This window comes from Xenopus laevis, chromosome 9_10L (genome assembly GCF_017654675.1).
Source record: "Xenopus laevis strain J_2021 chromosome 9_10L, Xenopus_laevis_v10.1, whole genome shotgun sequence".
Taxonomy (NCBI): domain Eukaryota; kingdom Metazoa; phylum Chordata; class Amphibia; order Anura; family Pipidae; genus Xenopus; species Xenopus laevis.
Genome location: NC_054387.1, coordinates 14,626,381 through 14,638,969, shown reverse-complemented (window position 1 = coordinate 14,638,969; position 12,589 = coordinate 14,626,381). Strand labels below are relative to the sequence as shown.

Here is a 12,589-nt window from a genome sequence, read left to right as displayed (position 1 = left end):
TTCTCCCCGCTGCCTTTTTTGGGGGGAAGAGGCACTACATTTGTCATCCTGCCATCATCTGGAACCTTTGCTTTCAACAGTGACTGGTTGAAAAGTTCAGTTAATGGAGCCGAGTACATTTCTGAGTTCTTTTCAATCAGGTGAAAAGTTCAGTTAATGGACTTGGCTTTTGATGGTGTGAGTGCTAGCAGAAGGTCCTGTGTGCTAAATGTATCTCACTCGGGAGCCCAGAACAGAAGACTTTCCCTATAGCACAGAGGTAAATATGATGCGCCTTCAGCTGCACAGATAAACACTGAGTTATTTGGAGCAAGAAGCTGCCATGCTGCTGTATGAGAAGTCTTGCAAAAGAAGGGATACGTGCCTCTCTTAAGGGGCAAATTCACTAACCTCCGAAAATTCGCCAGCGATGGCTTCGCTCACAGCGCAACACTTCACCAGTCGTAGATTCGCCAGGACCATGCTAATTCACTAAAATCCGAAGTTGTGTCCAGGACACTGCTAGCGTTACTGTGGCATGCGAAACAAAGTTGCGCTAGCGTTGGCTAATTTGCATACGACACGAAGTTAAAGTTGAATGGACGTAAAAGTTGCAGCAAATACATTATATTACACAAGCCTGGGAAACCTTAATAAAATAAAATAGAGTTGTTATAATGCCCTACACATGAGCCGCGTATAGTTTATGTGTAGTGATGGGCGAATCTCTTCTGTTTCGCTTTGCCAAAATATTTGCGAATTTCCCGCAAAATTTGCGAAATGGCGAAAAATCATGAAATCGGAAAGTTTACAAAAAATTTGTGAAATTCGAACGCTTTCATGAAAAATTTGTGAAATTTGAAGGTTTTCACGGAATAAACTAGCAACTCTTAACTTTTCCACGATAAAATCGAGCAATTCAAACCGTTTCACGAAAAAATCGAGAATTTTGAAAGTTTACCCAAAAAAAATAGAATATTGAGGCCGGCGAATTTTCGTGGATTTATTCGCCGGCAGCGAAACACGGGATTTCGCCGCAAATTCGTGCCAGGAGAATTTATTTGCCCATTACTATTTATGTGCCATATGTTAGCAAATGTAGGGGGGAAGCCAATTACCCTAAAAAAAATTTACTATCTTTTGCAGCCTATCAGCGTTTTTTTGGGACTATTTTTTTAGGAACTCCTATCAATTCTATTGCATTTCGTCTGATCTGAGGTGGTGAAGGCAAGTCTGGCGCAAGAGGTAATGTTCAGTAAAAGCCACATCTTAGTGAATTTGCGTAGTTACTTCCATTTGCCAGAGAGCAAATTCGCCAGGCGTAAGGGAGTGAAGTACCGCTAGAGTCTATCTCCTTCGCTAGCGAAGTTACGCCAGTGACTGTTAGTAAATCGGCGAAGAAATGAAATGACGCCACGCTGGTTAATTTTCACCCCCGTTAGTCACTTCACCCTTTAGTAAATTTGCCCCTATTAGAGAGATTGGCTGCAGCATTTTCAGGTCGGACAGACTAGTAAAATGTTAGATCTGATCTTTCAGATATTGGGTTGAATAAAAGATTCTGTGCATTATACAGGTATGGGATCTGTTATCTGGAAACCCATTATCCAGACAGCTCCGAATTACAGAAAGGCCATTTTTCCCAAATTATCGAAAATTTTGAAAAATAATTTCCCTTTTCTGTGTAATAATAAAACAGTAGCTTGTACTTGATCCCAACTAAGATATAATTAATCCTTATTGGAAGCAAAACCAGCCTATTGGCTTTATTTCATGTTTACATGATTTTCTAGTAGACGTAACGTATGAAGATCCAAATTACAGAAAGATCCATTATACGGAAAACTCCAAGTACCGAGCATTCTGGATAACAGATCCCATACCTGCACCTTCCCCTTTAATCATCCACCTTTGTTCACCATATTGCCATGTAACAAATAAAGTCTTAATTGTTGTACATTTTATTAAACCTGATAAGCTTGATCTTTGGTTTTTGCCTCTGTTCCCTACTGTGTCTATACTGGGAAGTCAGCATTTGATATCGTATCGGAACACATGTAATCATTTTATTTGCTCTTAATTAGAGACAGGAGGAATATCTGTAATGCATATAAATTCCATGCACAATTTTCTTATAAGTACCAGTCACTTGCAAGTAGTTCCCTGGGTGGTTTCTATACAGGTGGGCACATTGGGCAATGAATGGGAGGGCATATTCAACAGACAGCAGTGATGGGCGAAATGTGAATTTTGAAGCCAGCGTCAATTTGCGCGTGTCATAATTGACGCCGGCGACAATTCCGACGCCAGCGACATTTGACGTGCTGTGCAGTCAATGGGCGCCGATTCGAATTTGAAAAAAATTCGAATCAAAATTTATTCTGTACCGTCTCTTTAAAAATTCAACTTCGACCATTCACCATCTAAAATCTGCCGAATTGCTGTTTTAGCTTATGGGGGACCCCCTAGAACCTATTTGGAGTCAATTGGTGGACTTTGAAAAATCAAAGGTTTTTTTGGGAAAAGCTTTGAATCTAATTCCTTCAAATGCGATATTTCTTTGATTCCTTTGATTTGAATTCAGCGTATATGGACCTATTAGATCAAAAATGGACATATGCGACCAAAAAAAACTTTGACTTAATTTCGGTTGGTCTTTTTGAATTTGAATTTCGACGTTTTTTCAATTCAAAATTTGACCCTTGATAAATATGCCCCTTGGTGTTACTGACCCCCCCCCAGCAAATCCAGTCTAGGGCCCCAAAACATTGGTAAGTTGACCTATTCTACCAAGATATATTAAAATTGATCCTTAATTAGGGCTTTACTGGGCCCCCCTGCATCTGCAGGGTCTGGGTCCTCTGTAATTACACCCCTGTACTGCAGGGGGAGCTGTGCCCTTGACCCAATACACAGAGATCTCTGCAAATGAGTTAAAAGAAAAAGAAAGCTACCAAAGCAGTTTATTGCCAATAGATTAGCCACAATAGTGCAAGCTATAACACTGTATTTATTCTGCAGAATGATTTACCATACCTTAGTAAAAAGCTCTAGAAGCTCTGTTTGTTTAGGATAGCAGCTGCCATATTAGCTTGGTGTGACATCACTTCCTGCCTGAGTTTCTCCCTGCTCACTTATAGCTCTGGGCTCAGATTACAGCAGGGAGGGGGAGAGGAGCAAACTGAGCATGCTCAAGCCCAAGCCCTTGTGGTTAAAGCTGAAAACAGGAAGTCTGATACAGAAGCCCATGTGTACACAATAGAAGGAAAGAAATGCAGTGTTTCTTTTGACAGAGGACTCAGAGCAGCATTACTTTGAGGGTTTAATAGTGTATTTATATAGACCTTTCTGATAAAGCTTACTTAGTTTTAACCTTTCCTTCTCCTTTAAACAAGGAATGTTCTGGCACTTGGTCTGCAATGCAGAAAAGTCATTTCTATAATAAAATACACACCCCTTGCAAAAATCTTAACGTAATGGTCCCCCGAGATCTTCAGGCTTTCACTTCTTATTATACAGGTCGTAATTTTCCGTCCTTTCAAACTCGTACAGGTTTGTGACTTGGCACCCCAGCGTCAGCCGCTATTTCATAAAAGTAACTCTTATAAAATGACAATTTAGTATAATGTGGGCAGTGGCTAATGTGTGTAATGGCTCTTGATTAAAGCTCGGCCACAGCGGGTAGGAAATTGTGCTGACTGAGGATAACGTTGGCTTGTTTCTATGGGCCGCAGCGCCGTAAACTTGCACACAAATAATAATTTCTTACATTATTAGAGGGGGTGAGCTCCCGTGCTCACAATGAAATGAAATAACATATTCCCATGAAATAAAAGGAAAAGGCAGTAAATCTGCTGTGAGAGGCGACCTTTGTGCGTGTGCAACTGATTCCATAAAACAACATCTATAAACAAGAAGAGATAAAACGGCCACAAGCCCAGCGCACACAGTAGCACAAACACTCCAGGAGGCCATAACTGTAAAAACAGCCCGAGATTCCGGGCCCTCGCCTTGAATCCAGGATTATATCCGAAATTTACCTCCGCTGATGTTCCTTCTGTCACTGCTGTATGTCTGGGACATCGTTTATTGCAATTAAATACCTCTCCGCTGTGCCTTTTTTTGTAGAGACTCCGTTTGGGATTCAGCATTCTTAAAGGACCAGTAACATCAAAAATGTAAAAAAAAAAATTGGTAGTATACATCAAAAAATAAACACCAACACAAAATTAAACTTTTAAATGGCAAAGCCTTTATTAAAAAAATAACTTACTGAAACTCCACTTCCGCTCCTCTTCAGAAAAGGCGACAGGGCGACCATCCATCCTGCAGCAGTTGATTTCTTCTCCCTGACTATCTCTCCTGGCCGCCCTATGTCTGACGCGCTCTGCCGGCAAGATTGTGGCAGCGAAACCCGTCGCCTCTCCAGCCTGAAACCTCCTCCTGCTATAGGCTCAGCACAGACAGCCAGCTTCCCTGAAATACTGACTATGCACCGTGTATGGCAAAGTATCTGGCTCCGGAAAAGAGGCTGCGAGGACAGAGAAAATGGGGGAACAATAAAAGACACAGGATTCCGTTCAGCTGGGCAGAAGGATTCAGCCAAATCCGAATCCTGCTTAAAAATGCAGAATACTAAATTGTAATTTTATTTGGTTCGGTATTCTACCGAATCTTTCGCAAAGAATTTGAGGGTTCGGCCGAATCCAAAATAGTGGATTCAGTGCATCCCTACTTTTTTGTGGGACAGTCCTGATTTTGACAGCTCAGCCCGCAGTCCTGGTTTTCTTACCGAAATGTCCAGAGTTTCTCTTTGATCTGCTGCACTGATGCCAGAAAAAGATACAAAGTTTCTGAAATGTAATTAAATAAGAGGCTCTTGGCAGCGAGCCTAGAATAGAGTCCTGCTCAGGTCCACTTTTTGGAACCCGTAACCCGCAACCCGCATTCTTAGCCGCTTGGACACCCGACCCGCAAGTATCTTATCCGCAACCGGGACCCGCGACCCGCTGACCATCAAGAATCAGGAAGTGCTGTCATTGTAAACCATCATCGGAAGTAGGCGTGATCCGAAAAAAAGGAGGGAAACTGGAAGTACTGTCATTGTAAACCGGAAGTGCCATCATTGGAAGGAGACGTGATCAGAAAAAAATAGTACAAATTGCAATTGAGAAGACCTGCGGCCCGACCCGCGTCCCACAAACCCGCAGAACCGCCTCTATACCCGCACCCGGAACTTCTACTGCAGGTTTTTGCAGGTAACCCGACCCGCTGCAGGACTCTAGCCCAGAAGAATCAGCACCTGCTTTTAGATACATTTTGAACCATTTAAGATAAGCAAAGCAACAATTGTAACCGATAAGCAAGTCTCTTGGGAGGGCAATTCACCATCATTAGCAAATCTTTAATAACACATAAAGCCTGACCCTAAAACCACCAGAAATCAAATGTTGCAAAACCTGCCAAATTTTGTAAAATGTATGCGATATTTAGGGGGTGTGGCCATACAATGGGCGTGGTCAACAACATTTCCCAGAATATAGATCTTTTTGTCCCTTTTTCAAATGTTGGGAGGCGTGCATTTAAATAGGTTTAGCGCTTGCTGTGCAGAGAAGGACAATATGAAACTAGAGAATAAGTGAGAGATCATTATGCAGCCAGTCTTTCCCCGACCCTCTTAAAGTACAAATAATATGAGATCCAACACAGTTTCATGAGTGTCACTTGTTTGAAATTTTTAGTATGATGTAGAGAGGGATATTCTGAGACAATTTCCAATTGTTTTTTATTATTTGTAATTTCTGAGTTATTTAGCTTTTTATTCATCAGCTCTGCACTTTGCAATTTCAGTAATCTGGTTGCCAGGGTCCAAATTACCCTAGCAACCATGCATTGATTGGACAATTAGAAATAATCCAAAAAAAGCAATAATAATATTGCTGTAGCTTTATAGAGTTTTTTTTTTTTTTCAGATGGGATCAGTGACCCTCATTTGAAAGCTGGAACGAGAGGCAAATAATTAAAAATAATTATAAAAAAGAAAAATGTAGACTAACTGAAAAGTTGCTTAGAATTTCCCATTCTATAACATACTAAAAGTTAAGGGGGTGGTTCATCTTTGAATTAACTTTTAGTATGTTGTAGAATGGCGAATTAAATTGCCTTTAGTTTTTTCTTTTTTATAGTTTTTGAATTATTTGACTTTTTCTTCTGACTCTTCTGACTCTTTTCTTTTATAAACAAATGCTCTGTAAGGCTACACATGTATTGTTATTTTTTACTTTTTATTAATCATCTTTCTATTCAGGCCTCTCCTATTCATATTCCAGTCTCTTATTCAAATCAATGCATGGTTGTTAGGGTAATTTGAACCCTAGCAACCAGATAGCTGAAATTGCAAACTGGAGAGCTGCTGAAATAAAATCTAAATAACTCAAAAACCGCAAATAATTAAAATGAAAACCAATGGCAAATTGTCTCAGAATATCACTAAACGTTAATTCAAAGGTGAACAACCAATTTAGTGTGGTGACACGCTAAGATTCCTGGCTTCTTCTTCGGGCGACTAATCTCCCCGAAAAGCCTTCCCACCAGCTAGAATTTCCTCGTGAGGCAACTTTGGACCACTTTGGAAAATGAAGAGCTCCGAGTGCCATCCTAGCTGGCGGAAAGGCTTTTCTGGGAGCTTAGTCGCCCGAAGAAGAGGAGATTTGTATTAATTAGTTTTAATAGAGATTTATCATAAATCCACCTAAAACCTGCCGAGTTCACGTAGAAGTGAATGCCAGTTGTCCAGTGACCCATTTGAACATCTTAATAGCCTTTTCGACCTTAGAGTTTTAACGGAGAAAAAAAACTCGATTCAAGCCGGGTTTTGAGTTTTAGACTTTCGAGGTTTTTCTTAAATAACCTCCCATTTGAGTTGTGTGTATATTCGAATTTATTATAGTAAAAAAAAAATCTCAACACAAAATTCACATAAATTCGAAATTCGACCTCTAAGTGTATTACATTGTGTTGTGTTGGAAGTTTGTAATAACGAAGTTGAGTATCACTAGTCTGCTGAAAATGTGAGCACATTTGAGTAAGGGTTTAAGTATACGGGCAGATTTGGGGAGATTTAGTTGCTTGTTGACTAATCGCTTCTTCTGCAGGGCGACAATCTCCTGCTTTCCCCCTGCCTCACGAAGAAACTTTGGGCGACTTCGGAAATCAAAGTGCCGCGAATGCAGTGTTTTGTCATTATAGCAGGCAGGCAGTTCGGGGAGATTGTCGACCCGCAGAAGAGTCGATTAGTTGCCAGGCGACTAAATCTCCCCAAATCTGCCCGTGAGCTTGAAGCTTAAGGGGCAAATTTACAAAAATTTGCCAGCGTGACGTCATTTCGGAACTTAAGCTATTTACTAACAGGCGCAGGCATAACTTCTTTCACTGGCGAATGGACGTAACTACACAAATTCACTAAGATGTGGATTTTACTGAACGTTGCCTCTTGCGCCAGACTTGCCTTCACCACCTCAGACCAGACGAAGTCGATAGGAGTTCCTCAAAAAATAGTTGAAAAGTTGAAAAAACACTGGCGACTTTTTCAGGGTGATCGGCTGCAAAAGAGCGTAAATTTTTTCTGGGATAACCGGCTTCCCCCCTACATTTCCTAACATATGGCACATAAACTATACACTGGGCTCATGTGTAGGGCAATATAACAACTTTATTTTATTTTATTAAGGTTTCACGGACTTGTGTAATGTAATGTATTTGCTGCAACATATACGACCATTCAACTTTAACTGCACGCCATATGCAAATTAGCCAACACTAGCATTTTAACTGCTTATCGTATTATCGTTAGCGCAACTTCGCAAGCCTTCGGAAACCCTGGACACAACTTCGGATTTTCGTGAATTAGCGTTGTCCTGGCAAATCTACACCTGGCAAAGTGTTGCGATGTCAGCGAAGCCTTCGCTGGCGCAATTTCGGAGGTTAGTCAATTTGCCCCTAAGAGTAGAAAGAGCATTTCCCCACATTCCACAAGGGGCTCTTAAAACATTATCAGTAAAATGACGAATATGTTTACTTTTATGTAACGGTTGAATCCATCGGATTGAAATGAAGGATGTACAGAATGAAGGCCTCCATCTGCAACTCCCAGCACCCTCTGATCACCTTCACCGACGTCTTGCTTTGCACTGGGCCTAATTCTGGGCTTCATAAGAGCCTACCCAACCCATGTTATTGGCTGCAGATTAACACTGACCTTCAGAAAGGCTTTTATAGCTCCAGCTCTAGTAGCCACCAGAGAAAAGAGAAACCCATTCATTTGTGCAGACTCATAACCTTAATTCAATTTGATTTATCTGCCTGAGTGAGAGCGGCCGTATAAATTCTCCCCTATATCCTTTCGCTTGGCTCTCGCTACCTTTCTCTGAGCATTATGTGTTCCACCCTGAGAGCAGAAGCAGCCATGTCTCTAGAGCAGAGGTCAATGGGAGGCTGAGAAAGCCGGCCGCTTGTTTTCTTTCCTGCACAGTTAATAAAAAAGGACAAGAAACTGCAGCCGCCTCGTTTGAAGATCTCAGTGAAAGTGTGGAGCCGGCTTTTATCTGCTCCTACCTGAGAATGGTGAGAGTAAGGACTTGCATGTGTATTCAGCCACAGGGGAGCATTATATATATATTATATACACACACATACAGTACACTGGTAAAAAAGGCATTACCCAATATTCCTGCAATAATCAACTCAGTATTGTGACTGTTCAGAAAATGTTACCCCCCCGTTTAGAGGCCGAGCGCTGGAGTATCTGGTGGAAACTTTTTTTTTTTTTTCTTTGACTAATTTCCTTGAAAGGTTCTTGTGGTGATGTCATTTAGTTCTCATATTGTACTTTGTGTGTATGATAGTAAAAGCAGCTTTTCTATCTCTCAATATTATGGGCCCAGAACATTCCTTCTCTGTATATTTGTATTTATATTGTTGTATTTATATTGTTTCCCTTAGACAGTACAGTATGAGGGTATAGCTTATTGTGTGCCCAGAACATTCCTTCTCTGTATATTTGTATTTATACATATGGGAAGGAGGTGCCATATTGTTTCCCTTAGACAGTACAGTATGAGGCTATAGCTTATTGTGTGCCCAGAACATTCCTTCTCTGTATATTTGTATTTATACATATGGGAAGGAGGTGCCATATTGTTTCCCTTAGACAGTACAGTATGAGGGTATAGTTTATTGTGTGCCCAGAACATTCCTTCTCTGTATATTTGTATTTATACATATGGGAAGGAGGTGCCATATTGTTTCCCTTAGACAGTACAGTATGAGGGTATAGGTAATTGTGTGCCCAGAACATTCCTTCTCTGTATATTTGTATTTATACATATGGGAAGGAGGTGCCATATTGTTTCCCTTAGACAGTACAGTATGAGGGTATAGGTAATTGTGTGCCCAGAACATTCCTTCTCTGTATATTTGTATTTATACATATGGGAAGGAGGTGCCATATTGTTTCCCTTAGACAGTACAGTCTGAGGGTATAGGTAATTGTGTGCCCAGAACATTCCTTCTCTGTATATTTGTATTTATACATATGGGAAGGAGGTGCCATATTGTTTCCCTTAGACAGTACAGTATGAGGGTATAGCTTATTGTGTGCCCAGAACATTCCTTCTCTGTATATTTGTATTTATACATATGGGAAGGAGGTGCCATATTGTTTCCCTTAGACAGTACAGTATGAGGGTATAGCTTATTGTGTGCCCAGAACATTCCTTCTCTGTATATTTGTATTTATACATATGGGAAGGAGGTGCCATATTGTTTCCCTTAGACAGTACAATATGAGGGTATAGCTTATTGTGTGCCCAGAACATTCCTTCTCTGTATATTTGTATTTATACATATGGGAAGGAGGTGCCATATTGTTTCCCTTAGACAGTACAGTATGGGGGTATAGTTTATTGTGTGCCCAGAACATTCCTTCTCTGTATATTTGTATTTATACATATGGGAAGGAGGTGCCATATTGTTTCCCTTAGACAGTACAGTATGGGGGTATAGCTTATTGTGTGCCCAGAACATTCCATCTCTGTATATGTATGGGATCCATTATCAAGAGGCCTGCTATCCAGAAAACTCCAAATTAAGGGAAGGCCGTCTGCCATAGACTCCATTTTAAACAAATAATTCAGATTTTTAAACCTGATTTCCTTTTTCTCTGTAATAATAAAACAGTAACTTGTACTTGATCCCAACTAAGATATCATTAATCTTTATTAGGGCAGAGACACACGTGGAGATTCAGAGAGATTAGTCGCCCGAACTAATATCCCTGAACTGCTTTCCCGCCGGCTAGAATCTGAGACGGTTTGTCGATGGGCGACTAATCTCCCCGAATCTCCTTGTGTGTCTCTGCCCTTCGAGGTAAAACAAGCCTATTGGGTTTATTTCATGTTAAATGTAATGTAGTAATATTAAATGTATGGAAATCCAAAATTTACAGAAAGATCCCTTATCAGGAAACCCACAGGTCGCAAGCTTTCTGGATAACAAGACCCAAACCTGTATTTCTCCATATGGGATGGGGATGCCAAATTGGGCCTGACCCTGTTAGAAGGACCCAAAGCATTAGCTGATGGCCAAAGCCTGAAGGCCAAAATGTGTAGTGATTGTGTATTAACTCTCCTAATAGGATTGAAGACATAAATTGGCGTCAGTCCCCAATTCATCGATATTATGCTGGTGAGTTTGGGCAAATGCCTCTGAATACTCTGATGAGCGTTTCTGTTTCATCTGGACTTTCTCTGCAACTCTTTGATCCCCTAGACACTCCAGGACACCCAGCATTCAGCTCAGTCGGAGAAACATTAGGGAGAGGATTTTGTTTGCTGTCCTAAATATTCCTATGGCTGATACAGTAACGTTTAGTATTAAAGGGATACTGTCATGGGAAAACGTTTTTTTTCAAAACACATCACTTAATAGTGCTGCTCCAGCAGAATTCTGCACTGAAATCCATTTCTCAAAAGAGCAAACAGATTTTTGTATATTCAATTTTGGAATCTGACATGGGGCTAGATATATTGTCAGTTTCCCAGCTGCATGAGTCATGTGACTTGTGCCCGCACTTTAGGATTGAACTACTTTCTGGCAGGCTGTTATTTCTCCTACTTTGTAACTGAATCAGTCTCAGTGGGACGTGGCTTTTACTATTGTTTTTAGATCTACCAGGCAGCTGTTATCTTGTGTTAGGGAGCTGTTATCTGGTGACCTTCCCATTGTTCTGTTGTTTGGCTGCTGGGGGGGAGGGGTGATATCACTCCAACTTGCAGTACAGCAGTAAAGAATGACTGAAGTTTATCAGAGCACAAGTCACATGACTTGGGGCAGTTGGGAAACTGACAATATGTCTAGCCCCATGTCAGATTTCAAAATTGAATATAAAAAAATCTGTTCTTTTGAAAAATGGATTTCAGTGCAGAATTCTGCTGGAGCAGCACTATTAACTGATGCATTTTGGGAAAAAAACATGTTTTCCCATGACAGTATCCCTTTAATAATACACAAGAGAAATTAAATATTCTGTAAACTATATCCTTATAAGCAAACGGTGCTCAGTGATGTCATCAGTTCTGTCACATGACTCATTGAACTGTGTATATTATGAAGAATAATATGATATCATGTAAAATATGAGGATATTAAAAGTCACCTCCATAAAGGCACTTCAGTCTTCTAATATTATATGGGTCAGGGAACTCCTTGGTGACTTATTATAAACATATATTTTCTATTCTCTCTCTCTCTCTATTGGTAATAATACGTCTTCTTTAAACATAACTCTCTTCATCCAGCACTACACCCAAATATATGTCATCCGCATGTTGTGGCGCTGGATATTTTATAGCTCTATTTTTGCTGCGCTTCCCATCTATTCCTTCCAAGAACTTGATTCTGTCCAACTCTGCAGTAGCCGGTGCTGAAGCCCAGGTTTCTCGTATCTATTTGTGCGATTGTTCTGTGCCGGTGGGAGTTGATAGAGACACATGGGAATGGGATAGAGTCAGGCAGTCCCTGGAGCTGGGCCAGGCAATCGTATAACTATGTGAGCCATCTATTAACTGCTGGATACCAGAGCCAGAAATCCTAGGTATTGGGAAAGGCTGGTGGAATTCCAGAAAAGCTATTTACTTAGAGAAAAAAAACCATCAGCATGAGGAATGCCCCTTGGCCTGTCATGTCCCCGTATATAAAAAACAAATGGGGTACAATGAATCCCCAAAACTCTGGATCCCTGTTCCCCTGACACACAAAGATATCTGACACCCATTCCTTATCGTGTCATTTGTAATGGGTTATTTAAAAAAAAAAGGAATCTAACTTTTACTATCTGGCTAATTAGCTCCTGATGGTTCTGCCTCTAGTGTGTGTGACTGTGATAGGACCTTAGATTGTAAGCTCCACTGGTGCAGTGATTCGTGGGAATGATGTATTATCTCTGGAAAGAGCTGTGAAATATAGCAGCCCGATAAATAAAGGATGATCATAAAAAATGTGGGTCCAGTGATGATGAGATTTGGGGTGAGTGCTTATTTGTGCCCTGGGTACA

General features: G+C 40.7%; 1 long non-coding RNA gene across 1 annotated transcript in view; it reads left to right on the top strand.

Moving 5' to 3' along the window:
- LOC108700924 overlaps positions 1-12,589 on the top strand; it is a 147,332-nt gene that overhangs the window by 54,980 nt on the left and 79,763 nt on the right. The gene's annotated exons all lie outside the window — the stretch shown is intronic.